This window comes from Solanum tuberosum, unplaced genomic scaffold (genome assembly GCF_000226075.1).
Source record: "Solanum tuberosum cultivar DM 1-3 516 R44 unplaced genomic scaffold, SolTub_3.0 scf00761, whole genome shotgun sequence".
Taxonomy (NCBI): domain Eukaryota; kingdom Viridiplantae; phylum Streptophyta; class Magnoliopsida; order Solanales; family Solanaceae; genus Solanum; species Solanum tuberosum.
Window position 1 is genome coordinate 77,297 of NW_006239686.1, and position 13,103 is coordinate 90,399.

Consider the following 13,103-nt stretch of genomic DNA (forward strand, 5'->3'; position numbering starts at 1 on the left):
TAGTATATTACTAGTATATACCGGATGTATACTAACTCGGTTTTCTGCCTTCAAGACCTGTAGCAGCTCAATTTTAACCTGCTTCAGCTTCCCTTACAACATAGCTACCCTTTCCGAACTTCATATGCTTCCAATTGCGAGGTTGACTCGATTAGAAGGAGTTTAGGCCTCCGTGGCCAATTTCGAAATGCAAAAATGGGGTCCATGCACATAAAGAATGCATTTAAACTTAAAACTAATTAGAACAAAATCAAGCTGTGTAGCCTACTGAGAAACCATTTCATTTTTTTTAACCTTTAAATGCAAACAGAAACTAATCACTACATTGATTATTTAAGCTATCATACAGTAACGACTTAAGGCAAAAATGAGAGGTTAAGACTGAAAAATGCTAACTTATACAAATATTTGTATCCAACTAAAACAGTGAAATGACCATCAAGATACAACCAAGTTTTAAGCAAAGAAAACACAGTACATCAATGGAGATTTTAAACCTAAACTTTATGGGTAAGAAGATCCTATTTGATATAAACAGTCCGGAAAAGTAGATACTCACGAGCAAAATTTCCAACTAATCATAGTATGGATATCACTTAGGATTATATAGTAAAGAAATGACCTCCTCTTTACATGAATCAGAATGGAACTTACAAGCACTAAACAGAAATTACAAGAATCAGAATGAAACTTACAAGCACTAAGCAGAAATTGCAAGAGATTCAGCCATAATACAGAAAACAGAACACGAAACAATAGAGATAAAGCTATCTAAATGGAAAGAAATTACCTTTTCCGAAGCAGCGAGCAAGCGAGCTCAACTATAAAGCTTCCACCCCACCAAAACAAGAGATAAAGCTATCTAAATTCGCTTCTGGGTTTCTTCTCAAAGTTAGAATTGGGCTGTTTTGAATTTGGAATTACTGTGGAGAAAAGAAATTGGTCTGAAGGAATGGTGGGCTACGTGAATTGAAAGGAAGAAGGCCCAAAATTTGGTCTTGCAATTGAGTTAGGATTACAGCAGGGCATAATATGGTTAGAATCGAAAAAACCGATCGAATCGATTTTTTTTAATTTCGGTTTTGATTTTTCGGTTATTTCAGTCGGTTTCAGTTTCAAATTTCAATATTTTAGTTTTTCGGTTCGGTTTTTAGCTAAAGAAAATCGGTTAACCGAAACAATCGAAATTATAGTGTATATTTTTACACCCTGTAGTAAAGGAAAAATTACTATAATATACAATTTAAGTTTTTAATTAACCGTATATACCTATACTTATATTTAATTACAAATATAGTTTCAAAATTACCAACTTAACAATTTAATTAATTTTCCAATTTAAGTTAATTATTCAGCTTCCGAATTTTCTCTCTCCGTCCTTATAGAAATTTGTGCCTACATTTATGGATACTTTTTTAATTCCACACGTTACTGCCTTTAATAAATATTTGCTTTATTTTTTATGCAATCTGCCCAAAGTAAAAACTTTTTGTATTTCCATCATTATTTCTTATTTTTACAAGTTGCTTATTTTTAATATAATATTTATTTTTATTTTATTTCTTATATGACACAATCTAAGTAAGGTAAAAAGTAAAAACTTTTATTCTTTTCAATATTTCTCCTTCCCTAGTTAGTCAGGCTTTCTAGAACTCTTCCTTCTCTCATCTTCCTTCGTTTCTCTGTTTCTCCATTGTTGAGTTTTATAATTCTTGCACCATTGTTACTCCTTGTTGTTCTTCATCTTCGACTTCTTAGTTTATTATATTGTTCTAGATGGATAGAACATCGCGAAAAAGTCCAAGGCTAAACAAACTAATTATTGTAATTGATAGCACAGCCCCCCCCCCACCCAATCATATGTTCTAGACCTTCGTTTGAGTTGAACACATTCACTCAAACTCCGGTCAAAAAAGACGGAAGAGATGATAGTAAAATAGGTAAAGAAAAAAATGAATTTATTGTCATCAATTCCTCATCAATCAACAAGATTCAGCTCATAGCTTTATCAACACATGTTACACATAAGGGATATCTTGAAATGAAATCATAATTGAATCTCTTTTGATCTAAATAAACTTGGACACCCATATTGTTATGAATCTTCATTGGTGGAGATGGACCATTCACGACGTATTTGAGTTCTAAATGAAATATGACCATGTCCACATCCAATTGGGGAGATATAGTATTAATGAAGCCTTCGTATTTGGTGTTTGCATCATACATCATTCCTTCGATATCGTAATCCACGTAATTATCTTTATTAAATTACAAATTATCAATCAACTTAATAAATTAGCAGATGCATTTCGTACATAAATTAAATTACACAGTTGTCAGACCAACATTTTCACCAAAAACAAAACTACATAACACAGTTTGGTAGTTAGTATGGTAATTAATGGTATACAAAGGGGTGTTGTTTTTAAGTAGTTGTCAGACCAACATTTTCACCAAAAACAAAACTACATAACACAGTTTGGTAGTTAGTATGGTAATTAATGGTATACAAAGGGGTGTTGTTTTTAAGTAGTTGTCAGACCAACATTTTCACCAAAAACAAAACTACATAACACTTTTGCGATGCCTTACACCAATAAGTAGTTGTCATACCAACAATTTTAAACATGTTATATAAATCAAATCAGGCAAATTAATACACCAATAAATGTACCATTATATTTACAGATAGCTATGCTGGAAACGACTTACGAGAACTGATTTAGTTGTCTGAAAAATACATTTTCACCAAATCACGCACCACAATTGGTAACTATCACTTACAAATCACTTACTTTTCATATACCAAGCTATAATTTACTCTATCAACTACACCAAGTATGCAACTCAATATTTCTTTAAACATGTTATATACGAATTCAGACAAATTAATACACCAATTTGATGTACGATAATATTTACAACAAAACTTACCAAATCACACATAAAAAAACTTATCAAATCAGACACCAAAAAACTTACCAAATTAGACACCACAATTTCACTTACCATTTCACTCACCAAATCACACACCAAAACATTATTCACAATATCAATTACACCAAATAATTTACACCAAATTAGTAATACCATATGTAATTGAGAATTAAGGTATAAAATTCGTTATCACACTAGTCAGACAAACAAATTCACCAACACATGTACCAGAATATTAGTTGAAGTTGGTCTTTGTATAAGGTCTTAAAGATACCAATAACAAAATATCACACACCAAAATAAGGCATATACCATACCAATTACATATAATCACATACCAAAAGAATTTCTCAATTAGATACACAAATACACGTACCCGAATTTTAACTTGAAGTTGGTCTTTGTATAAGGTCTAAATATTAACAATAACACCATATTGATAAGAAACCAATTGGTGTGGTAATCAATTAAACATACCAATTTAACAAGATCACAAATAATAAGAAAAATTCGAATTAGGTATTTTTATACGCACAATAACTTACGTTGGTGCGGTAATCAATTAAACATAAAGTTATACCAAAAAATATTCAATGAATCGGCTGTTTAATAACCACCAAAGTTGATTTGCTATACCACAAAAAAATATTACTCGTAGAAAAAAATATTACTTAAACCTAATAATATAACAAAAAACTAAATTTATACCAAAAAACGTACGTGATGAGTCCCATGCTATTAAACCTAAAGATTACCAGATGCACCATGTTAATAATCAAATCATATAAATTTTATGATACACCACAATGACGTACAATATAAACAAACGAATAATTATCGAAAACATTAAACACCGACGGTGTGAAAAAACAAATATTAGCAACGTAAAAAAATACCAAATCAATCATTTTTTATTCACATACCTGATGAGTCCTATTGCCTGTTGTGTTGAATTAAAATTGAAAAATTATTGGTATCCATTTTGAATTGTCGATCAAAGTAGTCAGAGAGTTTTTTTTTTTGTTAGAAATCTCTCTTCCGGGAAGAGAATATTTAACAAATCTGAGTAAATCAGGAAGGTAAAATAATTGGAGAAAATTAAGGGATATGTGATTTGGTGGGTGACTCATTCTACGTTTCTTTTTTTTTTTATAAAAAAAAAAATTAAAATTTTATATATATATATATATATATATATATTAATTCTAGTTTTATAGAAAAACTATTGCTATATAAGTGAAAAAAAAGGTATTGTTATATAGTAGTGAGGAAAGACTAAAAATAGTCCCTCATCTTTGGGTTCAGGCTCAAAGTCATCCTTGAGTTTTCACATGGAGCACTAATAGTCCCTCATGTTTGCAATATTGGTGCACTTTTGGTCCTCCTAAAATTTTTTGCCTATTTTTTAACATTAATTTTGCCCACAATTTTATGTAAGGAATGCCCAATCGTCTTTTTTATATATTTAGTAGAAATAATAACTCTATGTGAGAGAAGGTGATAAGAAGAACACATTGTTCTGTTCAGTAGAAATATTACTGCAGTTAAACTAAGAACATCTTAACATATGACGTTGGAAGAAAAGAAAAAAAATTGTAACTATTGCACGTGAAATTATCGTGATGAACCTCTCGACTTTACCTGCAATACAATTTCTACTAAACAAAACAAGATGTTTTTCTTCTCACATTCTCTCAGATGGAGTTATCATTTCTACTAAATATATAAAATGACGATTGAACATATCATACAAAAATTGTGGACAAAATTAATGTTAAAAAATAGGCAAAATTTTTGAGAAGGACCAAAAGTGCACCAATATTGCAAACATAAGGAACTATTAGTGCTCCATGTAAAACTCAAGGATGACTTTGAGCCTTAACCCAAAGATGAAAGACTATTTTGAGCCTTTCCTCTATAGTAGTATACTTAAGTTTTTTACCCCTGTAAATTATAATATTAAATTACTTCAGCCCATACGGCAATGCCTCATAGTAAGCCCATAACCCATATTCAAATGTGGCCCAAAACCCAATTTTCCCAAATTAGAAATCCCTAGCTAGTAGCTACCATCTCTCAACTCTCGTCAGACGTCAGTCGTCAGTCGTCAGTCGTCACTCGACTTACGTTACACTATGCCGCAGCTCGTTTCTTAACTCTCGTCATCCTGCTCAGTTCGCGCTAAGTGCTCTCAAGTCGCAGCCCGCAAGCCGCTTCTCACTGGCCACTGCTCAGTGCTTGCTCACTAGTCGTGACTCAAAGGTCAGTGCTCATCGCGTCCCAACTCTCATATGGATATCTTTATTTTGATGGTAAATTAATAATGAAATCTAACACTATAAACAATTTTTCAGAGAAATTGGTTGGAAGGTTGTTTTTTTGACTGATATCATAAGGTCAAATAATTTGCTAATTAGAGGCTACTTCTCCTGTAACTTGTAAGCTTTGAGGAAGGATATAGTAACGCCTATGAAGCAAATATATTAGTGACATTCCTATGTAGTATTAATCATGTACCTTCCTTATTCTTCGAAAATTCATATGAAGCTACGAAGTTACTATGCACATATATACACGGCTGCTTCATCAAGAGTTGACCTCAAATTGCTCCATATCTTTTTAAGAGCAAAATCTGAATGGGCATGATCGCAAAGGAGTTAGCCAAGTTTGGAAGAGTGCTTGCTTTGCAAGGGGAAATAAATTATTAGCTTAGCTTGTTTGGTGTTATAACTATAATAATGCTCTGTGTTTTGTTTTGTTTTGTTTGTTTTTGGTTTCTTGTATCTGAAAAAAAGAGAAAGTGAGACGTACTTAAAGCATTAAAAAGTGATTGAATTTTGAAAATGTACCACTATTTATTAAATTTGGTTAAATCAAAAATCAAACCGAAATTGTAATAACCGAACCGAATTTATTTCAATTTGGTTTGGTTTCACATTTTTGCCAAATCGAAAACCGAAAAACCGAACCGAAATTTACAAACCGACCAAACGCCCACCAGTGGCGGAGCCAGGAATTTCACAAAGAGTGTCCAGAAATAGCTCATTCCTAGGAGGTGAAAGCACTGGGCTACAATAACTTGTTGTGTTAAGGGTGTCCAAATTATGTTATTTAATCATTTCGTGTATCATTTTACTTGTATATACGGTATTATTTTCCGACGAAGGGTGTCCAATTGAACACCCTGACCACCATGTGGCTACGCCACTGACGCCCACCCCTAGTTAGGATGATGTGAGGAATAGCTAAAATTGCAATTAAGAAAATGACCATATGAATTTCAATCGAAGTTATGGTCTTACTCAAATTGATTAAAATAGTAAATTCCACTAATAATTAAATATCATGAATAATGAATCATTTTCTTAGTCTTAACAAAATGAAATAATTAACTTAATTATAAACTAATTGACTCAAAATTATAACTATAATTTAAATTAAACTAATAATAAAAATATTTAAGCAAGAAAATAAAATCTTTTGAGATGATTTTCGACTATTCATAAAATATACTAATTATATACAAAATTATAATATATATATATGCACACTATTTTAAGATTATAAAAACTGACTAAACTAATTTAAAATAACTTGAAAAACATTACAAATTTTATAAAATCAATTATTTCAAATCGTTTGAAATTTAAAGAATCTCGATGATTAATATACATTGTGGAGGATCAAAATTAGGTGTCAACACTAATCTATTTGGAGATTTATATATTAAATTTGATATTGATAAACCTCTGTTGATCAATATATTTGAATTATTTAATTAGGAGGTCATATATATATATAACCGACCTCTTGAGATCGGTATATTAAAATAAATTAAGAAACACCGACCTCAAGAGGTCGGTATATTAAAATAAATTAAGAAACACCGACCTCAAGTGGTCGGTATATTTACATTATTATTTAATTTAAACAATATTGATCTCTCGATGTCAATATTTATTAAAGATATTTAATTTTTTAAAATATCGACATCCTGAGATCAGTAAGTTTACTGTTTTTTCATGGCTGTTTGATTCATTTACTGAAAATTCGTAGTGTAAATTGAGCATATCAAGTGCTTATAATCTATGGAAAATCTGGTGAACATTTTACTAGCACATCTGGTTACTTCTTAGCACATTCATGTCTTGTTTGTTGTTTCATAAGTGGAGTTTGAGAAGGTAGATAGACTATTTTCTATAGACTCTAGGCTTCGAATTTTTTTTTCAAAGCAGATGACATTCAAGGTGAAATACCTATGCTACTTGATGTTGTTGTAAGGGTAACATACAATGATAACTAACAGGGACTAAGGCTACAGATGTTAAATTTCTACCCTTAACAGTGGCAGAGAAGTGATGCAATTTTTGATGATTTGCTTGGTTGCAAAACAGTTTATGTAGCTCTAGTGCTTAACGAAGGTTGGGACCATTTGTCTAGCTCCAAGATTTCTTCTTTCACTAGTGCTTAAGGACCCTTTTGATAATTTTCTCTCACTATAACAGAGGAACGTTTTCCCCCCTCTTATTATAAACAACAAGAACAAAGCGAAATAATTTTTTTAGTTTAAGTCGTGACCAAAGGCGAATTCATCGGAGAGTGAGCTGGTGAGTTCGAATCATCCAATCGTCGAAACGACTAGCCCACTTTCACTCTAGACTTAGCTAACCTATATCCCAACACCTTTTGGCCCTCCATATCTGAGCATCCACACTTCACACAATACACAAAGTTATAACGGCTTTCAATAAAGTACTTCTTATCTCAATTGGCCCTCCATATATAACTAAATTTGAATTTGTACCGAAAGCCTTTAATCTTCTCTTGGCTCTTTTTTTTTCTCAAGAAAATGTATCAAATTGAACTATGGCATTTTGTGATTTATAAGAGTATAACTTTTTATGTGTTCTATAAGCCGTTTGTGCTACCTATCTGTTGTTAAAGTAGTTTTTTAAAGAAAAAATTCAACAACTATAGAATGTACCAAATTTGGTGTACAAAATTTAAAGTGCAGGGGTACAATTTAATTAAAGGTTCCAATCTTCGATGCCGTCGAGCCAACTACCGCCAACCCTTCCATCTCCATCCCTAATTAAAAAAAGTCGAGGTATTTTTTCCTCCAAAAGTTTAATTATTGTATATATTAGATTTGTTTTATTCAATGTACAACACTTGCATTTTGTTTAGGGTTTGCTTGAATTTTTATAGTGTAGTGATAATGTGTTTGTTTAGCATAAGTGACAACACTAGTTGATTCTATAGATGACAAATTTGGTTTTGTTATAAGATCGATTTGTGTCCATCTAGTGTTGACACTTAACTTTTATTTGATGATATTGTGTTTGTTAAGCATAAGTATCAACACTAGTTGATCCTAGTGATAACAAAATTAATTTTCTTGTTAGATCGACTTGTGTCCATCTAGTGTTGACACTTAACTTTAAATTTAGAGATAAGGTGTTTGTTAAGCATAAGTACCAGCCCTAGTAGATCCTATTGATGACAAAATTGATTTTCTTGCAAGATCGATTTGTCTCCATCTAGTGTTGACACTTAGTTTTAAAATTTAGGGGATAATGTGTTTGTTAAGCATAAGTACCAACACTAGTTGATCCTATTGATGACAAAATTGACTTTTTTGCAAGATCGATTTGTGTCAATCTAGTATTGACACTTAGCTTTAAATTTGGGGATAAGGTGTTTGTTAAGCATAAGTACCAACACTAGTTGATCCTATTGATGACAAAATTGATTTTCTTGCAAGATCGATTTGTGTCCATCTAGTGTTGACACTTAGCTTTAAATTTAGAAATAATATATTTGTTAAGCATAAGTACCAACACTAGTTGATCCTATTGATGACAAAATTGATTTTCTTGCAAGATCGATTTGTGTCCATCTAGTGTTGACACTTAGCTTTAAATTTAGAAATAATATATTTGTTAAGCATGAGTACCAACACTAGTTGATCCTATTGATGACAAAATTGATTTTCTTGCAAGATCGATTTGTGTCCATCTAGTGTTGACACTTAGCTTTAAATTTAGAAATAATATATTTGTTAAGCATAAGTACCAACACTAGTTGATCCTATTGATGACAAAATTGATTTTCTTGCAAGATATTTAGTTGTTGGAATTAGTTTAAAACTAGTTTCGCATTAAGGTGGTTTAGTTGTTTAAATAAGTTCAAATAAAGTTTAAAGTTTAATTTACTATTTGAAATAATGTGGTTTAGTTGGTGAATTTAGTTGTTGGAATTAGTTTAAAACTAGTTTAGCATTAAGGTGGTTTAGTTGTTCAAATAAAGTTTAATTCACCCCTAGTTTGATTAGTTATTTGAAATAATGTGGTTTAGTTGGTGGACTTAGTTGTTCGAATTAATTTAAAGCTAGTTTAGCATGTTTAGTTGTTGAAATATGTTTAAATAAAGTTTAATTACCCCTAGTTTAATTTATTATTTGAAATAATGTGGTTTAGTTGGTGAATTTAGTTGTTGAAATTAGTTTAAAACTAGTTTAGCATTAAGGTGGTTTAGTTGTTGAAATAAGTTCAAATAATGTTTGATTAGTTATTTCTAATAATGTGGTTTAGTTGTTGGAATTAGTTTGAAACTAGTTTAGCAGTAAGGTGGTTTAGTTGTTGAAATAAATTCAAATAAAGTTTAATTAACCCCTAATTTGATTAGTTATTTGAAATAATGTGGTTTAGTTGGTGGATTTAGTTGTTGGAATTAATTCAAAATTAGTTAGAGCTAATAATGTAGTTTAGTTGTTGAAATTAGTTCAAATAAAATTTCATTAACCCTTAAATTTATTATTTGAAATAATGTGGTTTAGTTGGTGGATTTAGTTGTTGGAATTAATTCAAAATTAGTTAGAGCTAATAATTTAGTTTAGTTGTTGAAATTAGTTCAAATAAATTTCACTTAACCCTTAAATTTATTATTTGAAATAATGTGGTTTAATTGGTGAATTTAGTTGTTGGAATTAGTTTAAAGCTAGTTAGAGTTAATGTAGTTTAGTTGTTGAAATTAATTCAAATAAAATTTAACGAACCCTAGTTTGATTTATTATTTAAAATACGGGAAAGGCTCAAAAATACCCCTAAACTATCGGAAATAGCTCAGATTTACCCTTAAACTATATTCCGGCTCAAAACTACCCTCCCCATCAAAGTATTGGGTCACACTTACCCTTCTAGTTAACAGAAGTATGTTAAGTGCCACGTGGACGCCACATAAGGGCCAAACATTTTCCACTTTCACATAGACTAATAAGATCACTAATATCTAATTTTCCCCTCATTTCTCTTGAGATACGATTTCACCCATTTTCCCCTCATTTCTCCATTTCCCTTAGAAACGATTTCACCCCACCCCTTTCCCCTCATTTCGTAAGAAATGATTTCACAAATTTCTTCATTTCGCGGCTGGGTTTCGAAGTTGACATAGATTTCGAAACAATGTCGGAATCTTCACTTGAAAAATCATATGCAAGAAGATGTCATTGTGGTCTCAATGCTTTAAATTTGACGGCTTGATCATCTTAACCTTGGAAGAATTGTCTGTCAGGTTTCGGGTATGATTTACATATTGTTAGTGAAAGTTCCAAGTCAGTTTTGAAAGCCATGACTCCTCTTCTTAAGGAATAGACTAATACTTCCTTCTGTAAAATGTGCTAATTACCACTGTCATATTTCTCTAAGCAATTTTTTTCAAAAAAAAAAATCCTCAAAAGTTTATTATAAGATCTCATCCAATTTTGGAGTAATCTTAGGTTTGAAGAAAGCTTCCCAAACCTTTTCATCCAAATTCCCTTAATGACTGAATTTCCATCAAGTATATGCTTTTAGTCAAAGGTCTTTCACGTGAAGCTTTGACAAAGGCCTTCTGGTAGCCTCTGCAGGCAGATTACAATACCATATTATTCAGTCTCAACATGTTATAAATAAGATCAAGACTTAATATCAAGAAATGGAATCATGTACTCGAGAAAATCAGTTTGGGAATTTAAAGAAAACATTGAGACCACAATGACATCTTCTTGCATACGATTTTTCAAGTGAAGATTCCGACATTGTTTCATAATCTATGTCAACTTCGAAACTCAGCCGCGAAATGAAGAAATATGAAGAAATCTGTGAAATTGTTTCTTACGAAATGAGGGGAAAGGGGTGGGGGTGAAATCGTTTCTAAGGGAAATGGAGAAATGAGGGGAAAATTAGATATTAGGGATCTTATTAGTCTACGTGGAAGTGAGAAATGTTTGGCGCTTATGTGGCGTCCACGTGACACTTAATATACTTTTGTTAACTAGAAGGGTAAGTATGACCCAATACTTTGACGGGAATGATAGTTTTGAGCCGAAATATAGTTTAAGGGTAAATTTGAGCCATTTCTGATAGTTTAGGGGTATTTTTGAGCCTTTTCCGTTTAAAATAATGTGGTTTAGTTGGTGGATTTAGTTATTTGAATTAGTTTAAAACTTGTTAGAGTTAATGTAGTTTAGTTGTTCAAATAAAATTTAATGAACCCCTATCATTTAAAATAATGTGGTTTAGTTGGCGGATTTAGTTGTTTGAATTAGTTTAAAACCAGTTAGAGTTAATGTAGTTTAGTTGTTGAAATAAGTTCAAATAAAATTGAATTAACCCCTAGTTTAATTTATAATTTAAAATAATGTTATTTAGTTGTTGAAATTAGTTTAAAACTAGTTTTTTTTTTTGAAACTGGTAATGTTGTATTCCTCAGCATATCCTATATGCTGGAGACCTTCAAAAGGGAACAAAACAAACAATAAAAGGGAGAAACTACTTACAGAGAGCCTAACAGATCTACAAGCTCTAATTCCTCTATGTTTACTTGTTTACACCAAAAAAATAAAGATACAATACAATTCCATTTGACTCTATGAATGGAATTGGACTTATCTCCAAAACGTCTGTTATTTCTCTCTCTCCACACAGTCCACAAGATGCAATGTGGAATGATTTTCCACCATCTCTTCTGGCTCTTACTTCCACCTCTTCTAATCCAGCAGCTGGGTAGATTTGCAGTGTGCTCAGGCATGGTTAGAGTAAGAAATAAAACTAGTTAGAGTTAATGTATCCTTTTCTCCAAAGATTCTCAAGAATTTAGAGCGCTTAAGGTATGTAAGATTATCAGAGTGAGTGAACGAGTTTTTTCTCACGCCCTACATCTAAATTTTAGTTAGCAAGGTTCAATTAAGTTTTCAATCCCAAGGTTTACTACATTCGAAAGTTTTACTTACTCTCTTATCATGAATTCTTGATTTTTGTTGTGGGTATTTTATTATATATTTTTTTATGACAAGGGAAAGGCATAATACATATATTAGCCCCTAAACTTGGCTTCAAATTTTAACTTTGACCTCCAACTTTCATAATGCACAAATAGGCACTTTAACTATCCTACCTTTAAATAAATAAACACACGATTTTCGGAGCCAAAAGCGTGAAATGCAAACGCTCCCACGTGTATTAGTGACCCACTCAATGGCTGCCAACTAATTCAATGCATGTGGGCCGTTTTCCTGTCTATTTGACACCTTTTCAATTTGCCATGCATTTATTTCAATCTCTTTTAATGGATATGGACCCCACCTCACTAATTCCATTCCCTTCTCTTTATTTCTGCCTCACAACTTCTTCCTTCACTTTCATTTTGTGGTAAATTAATATTTGAAAATGTCAATTATTCAATTTATAATTTATTTGTCTTATTTCTTTTTTTAATTTATGTGTATTCAAAGATTACATTTAAGATACTATAAATTATTAGACTTAATATTTAAAAAAATTTATTACAAATTTGAAAATTACGTAATATACACTATTAATTACAATAATTACTAATTTAAAATATTTTTTCAATCTAATAAGAGCCTACAAACACACTATACGTTATATTTAAAAGTACTATAAATCATAATTAAAATATATTTTTTTTAGAAAATTTTTTGTTGACTCTTGAAATTCTATTGGTGACACATGAATTTGAATAGATGGAACAATATATATTATTGAAAGTTAACAATACTATAAGTTATTCGAAAATGACGTTAATGATTTTTATAAATTATAACAAATTAGCAACTAAAATATTTTTGAAAAAACATACAAAAAATTAGTTGATGAATCAGC

General features: G+C 31.1%; 1 long non-coding RNA gene across 1 annotated transcript in view; it reads left to right on the forward strand.

Annotated features, from left to right (window-relative positions):
• Window positions 1–7,892: 7,892 nt before the first annotated feature.
• The window catches only part of LOC107059033 (uncharacterized), an 8,001-nt gene continuing 2,790 nt past the window's right edge, over window positions 7,893–13,103 (forward strand). Inside the window, exon 1 of the long non-coding RNA XR_001472479.1 lies at window positions 7,893–8,047. This is a non-coding gene — a long non-coding RNA (uncharacterized lncRNA). The remainder of the gene's footprint in view (window positions 8,048–13,103) is intronic.